The 19725-nt window shown below is 37.5% G+C and overlaps 1 long non-coding RNA gene across 1 annotated transcript; it reads left to right on the top strand.

Moving 5' to 3' along the window:
- Positions 1–644: 644 nt before the first annotated feature.
- Positions 645–17212, top strand: LOC113921381. The gene is made up of 3 exons (XR_003519661.1): positions 645–772; positions 15770–15910; positions 17082–17212. It is a non-coding gene; the product is annotated as an uncharacterized LOC113921381 (long non-coding RNA).
- Positions 17213–19725: the final 2513 nt, after the last annotated feature.

The following is a 19725-nucleotide window of genomic DNA, read 5'->3' as shown; positions in this document are numbered from 1 at the left end:
TCTTTTATATAAGAGATAAAACACAAGTAATTTTTCCAAGGCCACACAACTAATAAATGACTGATGCAGAATTCAAACTGAATTCTGTGTTCTTAACCACTATGGTAAGACTGTATTACCAACAGAGAATTCCTTTTCCTTTAAGTACAATTGATAAAATGCCTCCGGACTGCTTGTGTTCGTTATCTATTGCTGCGTAACAAATGGCTGAAAACAATAAACATTATCTCAAAGTTCCTGTGAGTCAGGAACTCAGGAGTAGCTGGGCTGGAATGGTTCTGGCTCAGGGTTTCTTATGAGATTGCAATTAAAATGTTGGCGAGGCTAGAGTCACTGAAAGGCTTGACTGGGGCTAAAAAAAAAAATCTGCTTCCAAAATGGTTCATTCTTACAGCTGTTGGCAGAAGGCCTCCGTTCCTTAACACCTGGACTTCTGCATTAAGCGGTTTGTTTAGCCTAACAAAATGGCAGCTGGCTCCTGAGAGCCTCTCCCGGAAGAGAGAGCAAAGCGGTAGCCAGAATGTCACACACGATCACTTCAGACATATCCTACTGGTCCTACAGAATCCCGTATATTTGTGAATGCCGTCATAATGAGCAGGGGATCACAGAGAATCATCCGGGAGACTGGTGATCATAGCTGTAATTTTAATTTCTTTGATTAATGCAAAGCAGGGTTGGGACTACGCAAGGAAAGCGAGGCATCTAGGGAGCGAAATTTAAGGAGGCCCTCGTTCTCAGGGGCCGACCCTGCACTTGCATGATGCAGAAAGTGAGTATCTCTTTAAATTTTGCTCCCCAGGCATCTTGCTTGCTTCTTCCTAGTACCAGCCTTGGACCAAAGGATAAACACTTTTCCAAGTTCGAATTTACTATTTTTCCTAGTATTTATTACTGTTGATTTGCACCCTTGAGAAGCCTTCCCAGGTGAAATGGAAATTGGTGCTCAAACTCGAAGGGCAGGGAGAGGTTGAAGAGGCAGACCACTCCAGATTGGTAGGCGGCAGTTTTAATAAGCGAGGGAACTTACATATGCGGCTGGTCTGCGTTGGCTGCAAGACGAGTAGATCTCCGCACCGCACAGCCAGAGTCTTAAAGGTCTATATAAAGGCGCTAACTGCGTTCAGCCAGAGGTGCGGTCCCGATAGTCTCAGCAACGCATTGCTCTGTCAAGGCTATGTCCTTCAATATGGCTCCGGCTATGGGACTGGTGGGCGGAACCCACTTTCCGAGGACAGGGGAGGGCGTCAGGAGCCTCCAGTTGCCCAGGTCCAGCTGTCGGGTCAATTGGCGGTCATGTCCTCTCGATGACCTCCTCCAACAAATGCAAGATCAAAGTCAACACACATTTATCTAGTGGAGTGTTTATAAATTTTAAAGATATTAAGCCTACCTTCTTGTCATAATTTTTTAGCGGTACTTTTTGGTCTCTAACACAAGGAATTTCTAATATTCATAGTTCTGTATCTTGTCTTAGAAGCCTAAAAGCCTTGTTTAGAAGCCTAAAATGCTTTTTTAAGTGACCTTAACCTGGAGTCCCATGGGTATGCTCCATGAACGCTCTAATATTGTAATATTTGAGTTATATATATATACACCAATTTTTCCTGGGTGGTACTTCATAATCTTAACCAAAAAAGGTTAAAACTCCTTTGCCACGAATTAAAGCATCATTTTTTCAGACTTTGGGATTTGCCCTCATTTGTCCTACAAAACTCGTTATCATTTTTATTTTTTAAAAGATTTTATTTATTTATTTATTTGAGAGAGAGTGTGAGAGAGAGAGCATGAGCAGGGGGAGGGGCAGAGGGAGAAGGACAAGCAGACTCCCCGATCAGCAGGGAGTCCAACACAGGGCTCCTTCCCAGGACCCTGGGATCATGACCTGAGCTGAAGGCAGCCGCTTAACTGACTGAGCCACCCCGGCGCCCCCTCAGTTAACATTTTTAAATGTAAGGATACAAACTTCATCACTAAATGTTGTTTGGCAATAAGAATGAGAACTAAATTTCATTTCTTGAATTTAATTTTGTTTCATTGAACTTTATGAAAAGAGATTTACTTAAAAAATGTAAGTACACTTAAAATTTGTATTTTTGTGTAACACATAGTATAAAATAAACACCAAAGGAAATTATTTATCTCTAACATATCAACTCGTTTTTTTAACTCATTTTCTCCTGGTCATAGTCTAGCTGTGTACAATAAATCACAGTAGAGATACATTTGCTTTGTTTTTCACTGAACAAGGATATCTAAATATTTTTTATGTGTATTATGTGCTAAATATCTCTCTATGCATTATGCACCTCACCTTGCCATGCAATTCATGTAAGTAACATTTCACATTTTGTTTTTCAAACTTTTTATTCAAAAAATTCCAAACCTATGCAAATATGGAGAGACTGGTAGAGTAAATCTGGTCTACCATTACCCAGCTTTGACAATTATCAATCACTTAATTCTAAATCAGAAACTATTTTGCAAAAGTTTCATCTCTTAAAACCTCACTACAATATGAGATTAGATCTTTACCTTACAATCAGTTTTTAAAGCCTTTCACATCTCCATGAGAGATGTTCACTATGTTCTGATACATTATGAGGTAGCCTACATCACCTTGGAAAGGATACTTTCTGTGGACCAGAGATGACACAAAGACAAGGATAAACCAAACCTCTCTGAGTTACCGAAGAAGCTAGACTGTACTAAAAATTCCAGACTGTTATATATTTTTAGTTAAATGCAAAATCATATTAGAAAAGATTGAAAATCATCCTAAATTGATTTTAAAATAGCAAAGCCTCAGGATAATCAACTAATGCTTGTTTGTTTATCTTTTTCACTTGCTTCAGTCATTCTAAAAATGTATTTTTTTTTTAAAGAAAAAAGTTACAAGTTTGAAAAGTGATAAACCTGAAGAAGAAAAGAAAGCCAAAATGCATTTTGTTATCTGAGACCTGGGGAGAGGAGCTATTGACTGCTGAGTTCAATTAAGTTTCAGAGAAGAAAGTCAGAATTAGCAAATCCTTAACAAGCCACTCTGGCAGGAAGTTAATTTTTGATTAAATGACATGATTATAGAGTGAGGTAGTTTAATTCAGAGGGAGATACTGGAGGGCATCCAAATATATTACTTATTTCTAAGAATTAAAGAACAACTTAAAATGGCATAATATGACATTTAAACAGCATTTAAATAACAACTTAAAAATTGGTAGCAACTAGTGACCTCTTTAAATATTAACTATTAGCATGAGTTTGGCAATTAATTCATACTAATATATTTTTTAAACTTTTGTTTCAAATATGGCAAAAATTTTCCATTGCTCATTTGACTATGCATATACATAAAAGAGGTAAAAAGGAAGCCCACATTCCAAAGAGAATTAATAGCAGTAATGAAAAGAAAACTGGACTTAAGTATCAAAATATTTAGAGGCTACCTTCAACTCTTTTTTTTAAATTTAATTTAATTTATTATGTTATGTTAGTCACCATATAGTACATCATTAGTTTTTGATGTAGTGTTCCATGATTTATTGTTTCCAGTTAACACCCAGTGCTCCGTGCAGTACGTGCCCTCCTTAATACCCATCACTGGGCTAACCCATCGCCCCTCCTCCCTCCCCTCTAAAACCCAGTTTGTTTCTCGGAGTCCATAGTCTCTCATGGTTCATCTCTCCCTCCAAATCCCCCCCCCTTCATTTTCCCCTTCCTTCTCCTAATGTCCTCCATGCTGTTCCTTATGTTCCACAAATAAGTGAAACCATATGATAATTGACTTTCTCTGCTTGACTTATTTCACTTAGCATAATCTCCTCCAGTCCCATCCATGTTGATGTAAAAGTTGGGTATTCATCTTTTCTGATGGCTGAGTAATATTCCATTGTCTATATGGACCACATGTTCTTTATCCATTCATCTGTTGAAGGGCATCTGGGCTCTTTCCACAGTTTGGCTATTGTGGACATTGCTGCTATGAACACTAGGGTGCATATGGCCCTCCTTTTCACTACATCTGTGTCTTTGGGGTAAATACTCAGTAGTGCAATTGCTGGGTCATATGATTGCTCTACTTTCAATTTTTTGAGGAACTGTTTTCCAAAGTGGCTGTACCAACTTGCATTCCCACCAACAGTGTAAGAGGGTTCCCCTTTCTCCACAACCTCTCCAACATTTGTTCTTTCTTGCCTTGTTAATTTTTGCCGTTCTAACTGGCTTAAGGTCGTATCTCAAAGTGGTTTTGCTTTGAATTTCCCTGATGGCTAATGATGATGAACATTTTTTCATGTGTCTGTTAGCCATTTGTATGTCTTCTTTGGAGAAGTGTCTGTTCATGTCTTCTGTCCATTTTTTGACTTATTTGTTTTTTGGGTGTTGAGTTTGAGAAGTTCTTCATAGATATGGATATCAGCCCTTTGTCTGCAGTGTCGTTTGCAAATATCTTCTCCCGTTCTGTGGGTTGCCTCTTTGTTTTGTTGACTGTTTCCTTTGCTGTGCAGAAGCTTTTTATCTTGATGAAGTCCCAAAAGTTCATTTTTGCTTTTGTTTCACTTGCCTTTGGAGATGTTAAAAGAAGTTGCTGTAGCCGACGTTGAAGAGGTTACTGCCTATGTTCTCCTCTAGGATTTTGATCTCCTCTCCTGTCTCACATTGAGGTCTTTCATCCATTTTGAGTTTATCTTTGTATATAGTGTTAGAGAACGGTCGAGTTTCATTCCTCTGTATATAGCTGTCTAATTTTTCCCAGCACCATTTATTGAAGAGACTGTCTTTTTTCCATTGCATATTTTTTCCTGCTTTGTCGAAGATTATTTGACCATAGAGTTGAGGGTCCATATCTGGGCTCTCTATTCTGTTCCATTCGTCTATATGTCTGTTTTTGTGCCAGTACCATGCTGTCTTGGTGATCACAGCTTTGTAATATAGCTTGAAGTCGGGCAATGTGATTTTTCAACATTTCCTTGACGATTTGGGGTCTTTTCTGATTCCACACAAATTTTAGGATTGTTTGTTCCAGCACTTTGAAAAATGTCTTTGGAATTTTGATCAGGATGGCATTGAAGGTATAGATTGCTCTGGGCAGCATAGACATTTTAACAATGTTTCTTCTTCCAATCCATAAGCATGGAATGTTTTTCCATCTTTTTGCATCTTCTTCAATTTCTTTCATGAGTGTTCGGTAGTTCCTAGAGTATAGATCCTTTACCTCTTTGGTTAGGTTTATTCCAAGGTATCCTATGGGTTTTGATGCTATTGTAAATGGAATTGTTTCTCTAATTTCTCTTTTGACAGTTGCATTGTTAGTGTATAATAAAGCAACTGATTTCTGTGCATTGATTTTGTATCCTGCCACATTACTGAATTGCTGTATGAGTTCTAGTAATTTGGGGGTGGAGTCTTTTGGATTTTCCACATAAAGTATCATGTCATCTGCAAAGAGAGAGAGTTTGACTTCTTCTTTGCCAATTTGAATACATTTTATTTCTTTTTGTTGTCTGATTGCTGTTGCTAGGGCTTCTAGTACTATGTTGAACAATAGTGGCGAGAGTGGACATCCTTGATGTGTTCCTGATCTTAACGGAAAGGCTCTCATGTTTTCCCCATTGAGGATGATATTTGCTGTGGGTTTTTCATAGATGGAGTTTATGAAATTGAGGAATGTTTCCTCTATCCCTATACTCTGAAGAGTTTTAATCAGGAAAGGATGCTGTATTTTGTCAAATGCTTTTTCTGCATCAATCGAGAGGACCATATGGTTCTTCTCTCTCCTCTTATTAATGTGTTCTATCACATTGATTGATTTGCAAATGTTGAACCACCCTTGCATCCTGGAGATAAATCCCACTTGGTCATGGTGGATGATCCTTTTAATGTATTGTTGGATCCTATTAGCTAGGATTTTGTTGAGAATTTTGGAATCCATATTCATCAGGGATATCTATCTGAAATTCTCCTTTTTGATGGAGTCTTTGCCTGGTTTGGGGATTAAGGTAATGCTGGCCTCATAGAATGAGTCTGGAAGTTTTCCTTCTGTTTCTATTTTTTGAAACAGCTTCAGGAGAATAGGTATTATTTCTTCTTTGAATGTTTGGTAGAATTCCCCAGGGAATCCATCAGGCCCTGGACTCTTGCTTTTGGGGAGGTTTTTGATCACTGCTTCAATCTCGTTACTGGTTATTGGCCTTTTCTGGTTCTCAATTTCTTCCTGTTTCAGTCTTGGTAGTTTATAGGTTTCCAGGAAGGTGTCTGTTTCTTCCAGGTTGCTTAATTTATTGGCATAGAGTTGTTGATAATAATTTCTAATAATTGTTTCTATTTCCTTGGTGTTAGTCATGATCTCTCCCCCTTTCATTCATAATTTTATTAATTTGGGTCCTTTCTCTTTTCGTTTGGATAAGTCTGGCCAGTGGCTTATCGATCTATTAATTCTTTCAAAGAACCAGCTTCTAGTTTCGTTGATCTGATCTACTGTGTTTCTGGTTTCTAATTCATTGATCTCTGCTCTAATCTTAATTATTTCTCTTCTAATGCATGGCTTAGGCATCGTTTGTTGCCTTTTCTCTAGTTCTCTAAGGTGTAAGTTAGTTGGTGAATTCAGGATTTTTCTATTTTTTTGAGTGAGGCTTGGAAGGCTATGTATTTCCCCCTTAGGACCACCTTTGCAATATCCCATAGGTTTTGGACTGATGTGTTTTCATTCTCATTGGTTGCCATGAATTGGTTGGTTGACCCAAACATTCTTGAGCACAGTGGTCTTTAGCTTCCAAGTGTTTGAATTTCTGCCAATTTTTTTCTTGTAATTGAGTTCCAGTTTTAAAGCATTGTGGTCTGAGAATATGCAGGGAATAATCTCAATCTTTTGGTATTGGTTGAGACATGATTTGTGACCCAGTATGTGGTCTATTCTGGAGAAAGTTCCATGTGTGCTCGAGAAGAATGAGTATTCTGTTGTTTTAGGGTGGAATGTTCTGTATATATCTATGAGGTCCTTCTGGTCCAGTGTGTCATTCAAAGCTCTTGATTGTTGATTTTCTGCTTAGATGATCTGTCTGTTGCTGAGAGTGGAGTATTGAAGTCTCCTACAATTAATGTATTATTATCAATATGACTCTTTATTTTGGTTAACAGTTGCCTTATGTAGTTGGCTGCTCCCATGTTGGGGGCATAGATATTTACAATTGTTAAGTCTCCTTGTTGGATAGATCCTTTAAGAATGATATAGTGTCCTTCTGTGTCTCTAACTACAGACTTCAGCTTAAAATCTACTTTGTCTGATATAAGAATTGCTACCCCAGCTTTCTTTTGAGGTCCATTGGCATGGAAGATGGATCTCCATCCCTTCACTTTCAGTCTGGATGTATCTTTAGGTTCAAAATGAGTCTCTTGTAGACAGCATATGGATGGGTCCTGTCTTTTTATCCAATCTGCAACCCTGTGCCATTTTATGGGAGCATTTAGGCTCTTCACGTTGGGAGTGATTATTGAAAAATAAGAATTTATTTTCATCATGTTGCCTGTGAAGTCCTTGTTTCTATAGATTGTCTCTGTAAATTTCTGTTCTGTATCACTCTTGGGATCTTTCTCCTTTTATGGAACCCTGCTTAATATTTCTTGCAGGGCTGGTTTAGTGGTTACATGTTCTTTCAGTTTCTGCTGGTCTTGGAAGCTCTTCATCTCTCCATCCATTCTAAATGACAGCCTTGCCAGACAAAGTATTCTTGGCTGCATGTTCTTCTTATTTAGTACCTTGAATATGTCTTGCCAGCCCTTTCTGGCTTGCCAGGTCTCTGTGGATAGGTCTGACGTTATTCTGATGTTCCTCCCTCTGTACATAAGGAATCTCTTCCCCCTAACTACCTTTACGATGGTTCCTTGGTTCGAAGATTTGTGAGTTTTACTATTACATGCCAGGGCGTTGGCCTGTTTTCCTTGATCTTGGGAGGGGTCCTCTCTGCCTCTAGGACACGAATGTTTGTTTCATTCCCCAGATTAGGGAAGTTCTTAGCTACGATTTGCTCAAATATATCTTCTAGTCCTCTCTCTCTCTCCATCCCCACAGGGATCCCAATAATCTGACATTGGAATGTTTCATGGTGTCACTTATTTCTCTAATTCTGTTTTCATGGATTTTGAGCTGTTTATCCCTGGCCTCGTTCTTTTCCTTCTTTTCTATCAGTTGGTCTTCTAGATCACTAACTCATTCTTCTGCCTCGCTTACCCTAGGTGTTAGATTATCTAGATTAGATTGGCTCTCATTGATAGCATTTTTAAATTCTGCCAGTTCAGCTTTCATTTCTGTCCTTAGAGACCCTATGTTGCCATTAATTGATTTCTCCATTCTAGCTATCGTCTTCATAACCGTTACCCTGAAGTCCATTTCCGACATCTTGGTTGTATCTGTATCCATTTGTAAGTCTGTGGCAGAAGTCACAGTCTCTGAGTCTTTCCTATTTTAGGGGTTCCTCCTCCTCCTAGTCATTCTCGTGAGGGGTGGTTGAGGGAATGTACAGAGTCCAAATTATTGACCACAACCCAAGCAAGATGCACCTGTTTTATAGGGACCTTAGGGTTGTCAGCCTCTTGTTCTCCCAGACTGTCTTCCGGGGAAGCAGTCTGCCATGCTGTTACTCAGGCAACCCTGTTTGGACAGAGTTACCCTGCCCCCTCTGGGGGGGATGGGCTCAGTGAAAACCGGTTTTGGGGGAGCTTTTGTTCTCTGGCAGCTTTCCCTGGCGGCTTTCTGCATCTCTTCCAAGAGTCAGAGCAGAAGAAACCATTTCCAACCCTGTGCCTCAGAGCAGAGAGATTACAATCTGTTCTCCAGTGAGCTCTCCAGGCCACACTATCTCCGTTTCTGTCTGTGCTGCTAAAAACTGCAGCATCCTGGGTTATGCGCCCCTCAGCAGTGCTCCCAGTCCTTGCCTCCAGGTTGGGCCACATCTCTGCCTTTTGTGCTTCTAAAACCACCAGCCACCCCCAGTTCACATGTGTGGCCCTGCTGCTCCAGGTTTCAGTCTGGGGGGCTGCCCTAGAGTCCTTTCCCTGCCACTACCAGTCTGCGAGTCTGTGCCTGGTCCCCAGCACAGGAGGCTATTGCTCACCAGTGGTGCATGATCCCCACAGCTCCCTCCCCCTCCTGTTTATCTTCCCATATCTGCCCACAGAATCACGGCTCCCCACTTCATACCTTGAAACCAACTGCCTGCGATATTCTGTTTATGGAGATCCAGATCCATCTTCTTACATCTCAGGCTGATTTTGTGGGTGTTCAGAGTGGTCTGGTAGATATCCAGCTCAATTCAGGGGACCAGTTGGAATAGGGTCTCCTACTCCTCCGCCATCTCTTCCTCCCCTGCCTTCAACTCTTTCTCCAAATGTTTATGTCTTTGGGCCTCAGAATCTTTTATGTAAAAAGTACTCGGCTAAATTAAGTTAAATAGATGATTAAGCTAAAATTTAAAATAAGATTATCTAAATATGCAGTATGAAAGGATGATTAATATTAAATGATAGTTCTCTTTAAGCTTTTATTTTCAAAACAGAATTTATAGAAAAACTCTATCATGACAAAGGTATTACCTGTCTGTACTGAACTGATATTCACACAGATGAGGGGAAAAGTATATTACTATATGATAATGTTGTCTAGGGCCATACCACCCTGAACACACCCAATCTCCTCTGATCTCAGAAGCTAAGCAGGGTTGGGCCTGGTTAGTACTTGCATGGGAGACCACATGATAATGTTACTATATGACATCACTTAGTCTTTATACCAAAGAATAAACGTAAAAATATATACTCAGCATGACATAAGCTGATCTAGCATATCTGACTAATTATTAAATCTCTATTAACACCTCTTAATATACAGTTTTGTAAGTCTAGTTAATATTCTGGTATTAGTATTAATATTAGTATTACCTTAATATTAACCTATAATTAATATTAAGGTAACACTTAATGAGTCCAGTTATTCAACTTTTGAGAAACAATTGTGACTGGCTTGGATTATTTGACACATTCAGGGGCAATGCTTATTTTATGACAGATTCTGGGTAGGAAACAGAAAATACTCTAGATCTATGGTTCTCAAAGTGTGGTCTCTGATTCAGCAATCTGGGAACTTCTTATATATCACTGTTCTTAGATTCTGCCCCCATGCCTAATAATTCAGAAATTCTGATAATGGAGCCAGGTAATCGGTATTTTCACAAGTCCATCAGGTCATTCTAAGGCACACTAAAGTTTGAGAACCACTGCTCTAGATACTTTATGTAAGAATAAATTAAATGCTGGTTAGGAGTTTACAGAATCATTTGGAAGGCTGCAGAGGAAGCTCTGCACTGGGCCTCCAGAAATAGAGAATAGGATAGAACTGGCCCAGCAGGGAATTACCACTTCTGCATCCACTACGGGAATGACTGATTTCAAGAGCATATACTGTGACTGCAGGGAGCATCAGGATGCTGAAATTGAGAAGCCATCATTATTGCCTCTACCTGTGTGCCTCAATACCAGAAGCTGGAGGCTAGAGCCTAAGAAGCAACAGTAGAAGGATCTCGCCCCTCCAGGAATTTATTTCTCACAGAATAACAGTCAAAGGGGACACAGAGATTGCTTCTGCCTCTCAAATCTTACACCAGTGCATATGATTGATAGATTGCACTATGCAACCAGAAACAAAGCTACACGGGTATAGACTTAGTGCTACCATTGGCATGAGAGAGGCAATAGAGTTAAATCACTGCTTGGACATGATGCATCCTGTTTTAAAGTATGTAACTAGAATTATGTAACTATTATTATTTGGTTTTATTATTATACTGAAGCATAATTTAAGAAATACTAAGAAATGCTTAGAACCAATACAGATATTTAAAAGGAATCACAACTCATTTCTTACATGTCATTTTCCATATTTATGATCTTATACACTTGCATATTCATTGGCTAAATTGAGCAAGTGAAATCATATAGCTATACCCTAGGAAATACACCTAAGCAGTTTATATAGAGATGATAGATACATAGCAATAATTTGCATATATAATGTAATGCTTTACTCTTTACATATTATAATTAAGGTAGGTAATGTATAATCTATTCATTTTCATATGAAGAAACTGAGTATCAAAATTATAAAATTCTGCATGGTCATGTAGCCGAAAAAAAGGTAAAAGAATATATGTCTTCTAACTCCTAAGCCAGTGTTCATTCCAACACACTTTAATGCCATGTCTATACATCCTCTAAGAATTCTTACAACAGCAACACAACATGACAGAATAAAATGGGTACTGAGCCAGGGCAGACAAACAGTGTGAGTGCAGGGCAAACAGGAATGAAGCAGGGACCTAGGGAGGAGTTTTAAATAACAGGTCAAATCTAAAAATATTACAAATTTAATACAATTCCAAATATATTCATATATTAGTCAAGACAGGTTTGGCTATGCTGAGATAACAAAGAAACTCAACATCTCAGTAACTTAAAACAATAAATGTTTATTTCTTCCTCCATTGAGGGATGCATGGGAACCCTAATCTTGTGTATCTTCATTCAGGAACTTAAGCTGATGAAGTATCCATTAACTATAACATGCTGATCATCAAGGCAGAGGAAAAGAACACTCTAGAGAGTCTTTTACTGGTTTTTAAAGGACACACATCACTACTGCTCACACCTCATTGACCAGAATAAATCACATGGTATTGCCCAACTACAACAGAGCTAGGAAGTACAATCCTATGTCATGCTTGCAAAGTAGAAAGATGTTAGAAATATGTGGTGAATAGCATAATGATTACCACAATGTCAAAGCCAAATTAATAAATAAAGCTTTTACCAACAACTTGGAATTGAAGGTCAGAAAGAGCCAAATAAAATAGACGAAACAATTTATTTTATTTTATTTTATTATGTTATGTTAATCACCATACATTACATCATTAGTTTTTGATGTAGTGTTCCATGATTCACTGTTTGCGTATAACACCCAGTGCTCCATGCAGTACGTGCCCTCCTTAATACTCATCACTGGGCTAACCCATCCCCCTCCTCCCCTCCCCACTAACACCCTCAGTTTGTTTCTCAGAGTCCACAGTCTCTCATGGTTCATCTCCCCCTCCGATCCCCCCCTTCATTTTTCCCTTCCTGCTATCTTCTTCTTTTTTTTTAACATATTATTGTTTTTAACATATTATTTAACATATTATTTAATATATTATTGTTTCAGAGGTACAATCTGCCATTTTTCTTTTCTTTACTGTGAATATCTGCCTTGCTCTTTCTTTCTTTGTAGACTGACTTCTGCTTCTCCAGGGCCCTAGCCTGGAGATATTCACAGTAAAAAAAAGAAAAATGACAGATTGTAGCTCAGAGTCCTGTTGGCTTTTCTGATCTTGCCTCTAGTCATAGAGCCCTAGTTGCCTTTTTCCATTGGATAAGTCAATGTCTATCATCAAATTTCTGGTTTTTCCTAAATTCACTCAAGTCGATTTCTGTTGTTTGCAATCAACAGAATTTTAATTAAGGCAAAGATACTAATTAGTTCCTTAATATTTCTCTGTCAAATAAAATACAATATAGAGTCTAACACGATACACAGAAGTAGTTTCTCACATTAGTGGGTCTTACTTTCTTTTTCCCCCTGCATATAACATACTGATACAGAAATTTATTTTAGGCTTGGAATTACTATCACAATATTAGAAAAAGGAAGATAATGGTATTAGAGAATTTGAATCTTTTTCTCTAAGTTAAAAAATGGAATCTCATTTATCTAAGTGGGCACTAATGAAAACAAATTGTCAATTTTTAAAAGTTTTTTGCCAAAACAGAAACAAAAAACTGTAAGATCCTTTTTTGAGAGCTGAGAAAGTGCCAAATAATCAAACAACTTTCATCTAAAATTTAAATTATTAAAATTCATACCAGCCAGAGAACAAATTATTAGAATGTATAATGATATTGAGACAGAGAAATAGAAGATAAAGCTTAAAAAAAGAGAGAGAGGCAAACCAAGAAATAGACTCTTAATTATAGAGAATAAACTAATGGTTATCAGAAGGGAGTGGATGGGGGAATGGGTGAAATAGGTGATGGGGATTAAAGTGGGCACTTCTGATGAACACTGCATGATGTATGGAAGTGTTGAATTATATTGTACACCTGAAACTAATATTACACTGTATGTTAACTGGAATTTAAATAAAAACTTAAAAAAGAAAAAGTTTCTAAAGTCCATGACATGGTAAATCGAGGAACACTTCATATCAACTATATGTGTCCTTAAGTGTAACTGTAATGTTTCCATACATTCTCTAGTTGCAAAGTAACAATTCTGGGAGACAACAGTTTTTTGATTAGTTTTATAAGCAAGAACATGTGAAAAAAATTAGACAATCATGGTTAGAAGCTGTCAGGTAGTCCAAACTGTCAGTTTGGTTTAAACGTTTCTGAAAAGATGAAGTAATTTTACCAGAACTGCCAAAAATATGCCAACTACTTTAGTGCATGCTTGAATAAACATGAAACAATATTTGGATATGCTGATTAAAGATAAGATTTTCTTATATATTTATTAGATTCCATTCAAAAATGTTTTCTCTTAGTAGGAGAGCCAATAATGCTGTTAAATATCAAATACTGAAATCCGTTTCTTAGAAAATGTAACATAAATAAGAGTATGGTATTAATTACACAAAGGTTAAGTTTAATGATCTGAAGTAAAACACACACTGCTTCCCATAAGATAGTGATTTAATAATTATATGTTCTTGTGCAATCCCCTAATTTTCAGCGGCAAGACATACTTGTCTACACACAGTCATTTTAAAATATTTTTCTTTTCTATTTACATAAGATTAAAAATTGTGATTCTTTATCACTTGTAGTCTCTAGTCTCAGCTAGATTCAAACATACTAACTAGCCATAAACATTAGCAAACAGTCATCCAGTGATGACTGGTTCTCTGCAATGTGGTGGTATTGATTTATTTTAAAAATAATTGAGGGCGCCTTGGTGGCTCAGTTAGTTAAGCGACTGCCTTCGGCTCAGATCATGATCCTGGAGTCCCTGGATCGAGTCCTGCATCGGGCTCCCTGCTCAGCAGGGAGTCTGCTTCTCCCTCTGACCCTCCCCCCGTCATGTGCTCTCTCTCTTTCATTCTCTCTCTCTCAAACAAATAAATAAATAAAATCTTTAAAAAAATAAAAATAAAAATAACTGAATGTCTACTGAGTACCAGACTTTAAGTGCTTGGAATTCAGCGGGGAACATGACAGGCAAGGTCTCTACTTCAGTAAATGTTATTAACTAGTTAGAAAAATAAAATTCTAAGACAAAAGAAAAATATGTGATATAAGTGCTATGAAGAACAGTTAAATTGGGTAAAATGACAAATATAATACATCTACATCTGTTTTCAGGACTCAAACTGAGTATTCCAACCACCTCTTAACTTTACCTCATAACTTCAGCTTTGCAGGATCTGTAAACACTTTTAGCATATGTACATAGCAATAACTGGTTTTCCACACAAAATCGTAGCTTCAAAATCCACTTACTAATATTCACCTGGTTTTTTTCCCCTCCCATCTGAAGGAATAGCAAGTTTTTAAATCTGTTTTACCATAATGGCTGGCCTAGGTTTATGTGATATAGCTGGGACTTGAACCTAGGTGCACTGAAGAAAATTTTATTAAAATTCTTTGATATGTCAAGCACATGACAAATATTATAAATGAATATGGCATAGCCCTGACTTAAAAGTGTTTCATCCAGGATATAGTTCACCATTCTCAATCGCTGGGTAGAAGCAATCATGCTTCATCTAAAATTAACCTACAAAAAAATCTAACCCTTGGAAAACCTGACCCTGGAAATAAGTCAGAGGTTTGGTCTCGTTATTCTTCCTTCTACTAGATGATTTTCTACCTCCAGAAGCCATCAGAGATTGCATGCAAAAACATTTACGTTATCTATCTTAAATTTTAACCTTCCCTTCTATAATTTACAAATATTACCAAAGTTGAATGGAAGAACCAGAGAGTGAGCTCAAGCCAGAACATTAGTAGAGACTTCTTGTTTTCCCCATGCATGACTGACATACATGGGAAGGCTGGGTCATGCGATCCCCAAAACCCCAGGTGGTCATAAATAGAGTTGTACTCAGCATCCTATGCAGGATAAAGGAAGTGGCTCTTTTTACCAGTTTAAATATGATTTGATACAAGTAGGTTCGGGGGATCATTGATGTGCTAAATGGCTTTTGGAGAAACGGTCTTAGAAAGCTAATTGAGAAGCAATCCAGTAGATTTCCCTAGAGGTACACTAGAAAGATTTTCGAAGTGATGGAAAGGGTTGCTAAATACCTGGAGGGATCATCTTTTAAAGGAGATTCAAAATGGAAGGGTTCATGTTGGTGCTAAAAGGCCTATTAGTGGCAAGTGCCCACAGCAGGACAGAATAATTAGTAAATTTAGGAATTGCTTTCACCTGTGCCTCCAATAATATAGGTAAGGTTTTCAAACCACATTTTTCCTTACTTCAATGAATTCATGTTTATTAATAAATAAAAAATTATGTTTAAGTATATTTGATTGTTTTGCACTCTATGCCTCAGAGAAATCTCTTACATATATATCACTAATCAAACATTACCAATTGCATAAAATAGCATTTAACCATTAGAATTAAAATATTACAAAGAGAATCATTTACTAATTTTTTAATTCTTTATCTTTAATCTCCTCCCAGAATTATATAAAGAACATGGCCAATTACCTTGGAGAATATGCTTCTACACAGGTTTTTTGCACATAGGACCCCAGTTGTTGGAGGAGGTCATCTAGAGGATGTGACCACCAGTTGACTCCAAGTCTGGACCTAGACAATCAGGTGCTCCTCGCCTCTTCTCCTGTCCTTGGAATGTACATGCTGCCCAACCATTTCCATAGCTAGAGCCATTCAAGAATGCAACCTTGAGAGAGCAATGTGTTGTTGAGACCAGCTAGACCTGATTAAACCCAGTTAAGCCTCTATATAAACTGGCAGGCTCTTGCAGAGATCTCCTTGTCTTGAGGCCACCCAAGACAAGCTTCATATGTAAGTTCCCTTGCTTATTAAGACTGCCACCTGCCAATCTGGAGAGCCTGCTTCTTTCTTCGGTTTCTCCTTGCCTTTCCTATACGGGGGCAGGTTTCAGATTTCACTTGGGGAATTCTTGATGTTTTGAACCAACACCAGTCAAGCAAAGTGCAAGTAAATGAGGATAAGACCCCAGGAATCTCTGTGACAGTCATATTTGCAACATTTCCCTCCAAGGCTCCCATCTAGAACTTCTCGTGGAGCCCATTGTGCTCAGGGGAAGTGGCCATGTATGTGCCATGAAGCAGGTATGCGGGGGCTGTCATTTATTTGGACAGCCCAAACACAAGCCCCCTGTTTAAGCACCTGCTTCCCAACTCAGGGTTGATATTCCACCAAATTCTAACTGACTGGTTATAGTGCTTGGGACATAAGGAGTGCTCAAGGAATACTCCTCTAATTATTTAATTAGTTAGTTAATGACAAGGATAAGTGGCAGAATCTAAAAAAGTGAGCATGAGAGTGTCAAATCTTAAAAGCAAGCAAAACAAAAAGCATCAAGAAAAAAATGAGAACTTCCTAGTTAGTCTATTTGCCTTTGATAAATCATATAATATGCGTTATGTTAAAACTGACAAAATCTTAAGACGACAAGGGAGTCTTAAGAGTTCGTTAATTCCACTCCCTTCTCAGAAAGGTACATTTCTAAGCTTTCCAACAAAATTGTTCTCTTATCTTTTCTAGAAAATCTCTAGGGACAAATGAGTACACATCTTCCTGAGCAGATTAACATAAAAATTTTATGAGGATAAACCTAATGGTGTTAGATATAAAAGAGAGGATTAATCACTATGTCATTTTAAAACTTAATTTTTCTTACTTTCCCAATAAATCATTTATAAGGTCTGTTTCTACTTAATTTTTATTTTTCTCACAATAAGAGAATTGTAAATATAAAAATTAAAATATATTTTCTTTGTAGGAATTTTGAAAAACTGTGGAAATCTTGAAGAGGAAAAAAAAAACCACTTGTATTCCTGTCAACCAGCATCCCAGCATTAAATTTTCTTCCATGTTTTGATATATTTTCTCCTGAGCTTTTTTAATTCATGAATTTAAGTAAAATTAAGTTTATTTACTCAGTGCATGTGTGTATTTAGTTACATATTTATACACACACATAAATAAACATAGTTGTCATCATCCTTTCTTAATTTAACATTATGTCATGAACATTTTTCAAGATTTTAACCCATAACTAACCTACGATTTTTATTTTTTATTTTTTATTATGTTAATCACCATACATTACATCATTAGTTTATGATGTAGTCTTCCATGATTCATTGTTTGAGTATAACACCCAGTGCTCCACGCAGAACGTGCCCTCTTTAATACCCATCACCAGGCTAACCCATCCCCCCACCCCCCTCCCCTCTAGAACCCTGTTTGTTTTTCAGAGTCCATCGTCTCTCATGGTTCATCTGCCCCTCTCATTCCCCGCCTTCATTCTTCCCCTCCTGCTATCTTCTTCTTCTTCTTCTTTTTTTTTTTAACATATAACGTATTATTTGTTTCAGAGGTACAGGTCTGTGATTCAACATTCTTGCACAATTCACAGCGCTCACCATAGCACATAACCTCCCCAATGTCTATCACCATCCCTCCCACCCCCCACCACTCCAGCAACCCTCAGTTTGTTTCCTGAGATTAAGAATTCCTGGAGAGTGTTATGCTGAGTGAAATAAGTCAATCAGAGAAAGACATGTATAACCTACGATTTTTAATAGCACTGTAACAATGTAATGTACTATAGTCAGGTGAATGGAGACCCTCCCCCAAAAGATATCTTCTCCTGGAACCTGTGAATGCGATCTTATTTAGTAAGTTTCTTTGAAGATGCAATTTAGAATTTTGAAATGAGGATGGCTGGGTGGTTCAATTGGTTAAGCATCTGGCTTCGGCTCAGGTCACGATGCCAGGGTCTTGGGATTGAGCCCTGTGTTGGGCTCCTTGCTCAGTGGGAAGCCTGCTTCTCCCTCTGCCTGCCCCTCCCCCTGTTTGTGCTTTTTCTCTCTCACACACAAATAAATAAATAAATCTTTAAAAAAAAGAATTTTGAAATGAGATCATCCTGGATTAGGGTAGGCCCTAAGTCCAATGACAAATGTCTTTTTAAGAGAATAGAAGGAAAGAAGACAGAGAGGTAATGTGAAGAATGCCTCATAGTGATGCAGCAATGACTGCCAGCATACACCACGAGTTAGGAAGTATGGACCAGATTCTCCCTCAGAGTTTCCAAAATACTACCCAAACCTTGATTTCAGGCTCTTGGTCTCTGTGAGCGAATAAATTTCTGTTGTTTTAAACCACCCAGTTGGTTGTAATTTGTTAGGACCACTCCAGAAAACTAGCAAGCACACTTGTGGACAGACCATGATTTATGTAACCATTCCTAGAGGAATTTTTGCCATTTTTTTTCTTTTGCTATCATAAATAATGCTAGAATCCTTGGCATTCATTCATTCATTCATTCAATAAATATTTATTAAACACCTACTATATGCCAGATACTCTTGCAGATCATGGGAGGTACAAGACATCAGGCGACAAGACAAAGATTTCAGTCCTATTGAGGTTCCAGTGAACACATGATAAATATGTAAATTAGAGGATATGTTGGAAGATGTTACATGCGATGGAATAAAGAAAAAAGAATAAAATAAGTGAGTTTCGGATGGAAAAGTGGGATTTGCTATTTAAATAGGGTGGTTGGGGAGGTCTTACTGAATAGTTGACTGCTAAAGATGGATGAGAAGCCAGTGAGGGAGCATCCACATGGTTATCCCAGAAAGAGCTTCCGGCAAAGGAAAGAATGAATGTAAAGTGCCAGTTTCTGAATATATCTTTAGGATAAATCTCTAGGAATGGAATTACCAAACCAAAGTGCACAGATATTTTTAAACCTCTTGATAAATATCATCTGCCTGAAAATTGCATCAGATTAGATACTCCCTGGAAATGTGTGTGAGTAATGACTTCCCCAGATTGAAACACTATATATTATTATTTTTAACCGCCATGTTGAAAGGAAAAAAAAACTTCATTGTTGAAATTTGCTGATGAGAATGGGGTTTTTTTTTGTATATCTAGTAATCATTTGTATTTTTAAGAAATGCCTACAATTTGAAATGTATGCTCTTTTTAATATTGAGCTGTGTTCTATAATCTTTAACATATGGTACATTTTTTCCCCATTTGGAGCTTGCCTTTTAAGTTTGATTATGTTTATTTTGATATGCATATATATTTTTAAGTTTATGTAATAAAATATACCCACTTCTTTCTTTGATTCACTTTGAGGTAATACTCAATTATTTACTATCTCCAAGAAAAGATGGATAATCAAGCATATTTTTTCTAGTTGTTTTATAAACCTATTTTCAACTGAGTATATTTTGCCAAGATACTTATATAACTTTTCATAAAAGATAACTAGAAACTCAAAAGTACTTAAATTTGTGTTTCTTGAAAAATTAAAAATTTAAATGCTCATCTTGGGTAAAATATTTTGAAAATAGAAGTGTAGAAAATTCAGCTATGATAATAGTTAAAATATATCACTC

The sequence above is a fragment of the Zalophus californianus genome, chromosome 9 (genome assembly GCF_009762305.2).
Source record: "Zalophus californianus isolate mZalCal1 chromosome 9, mZalCal1.pri.v2, whole genome shotgun sequence".
Classification (NCBI taxonomy): domain Eukaryota; kingdom Metazoa; phylum Chordata; class Mammalia; order Carnivora; family Otariidae; genus Zalophus; species Zalophus californianus.
Note: the sequence above shows the minus strand (reverse complement) of the source record. Positions and strands in the feature narration are given on the sequence as shown.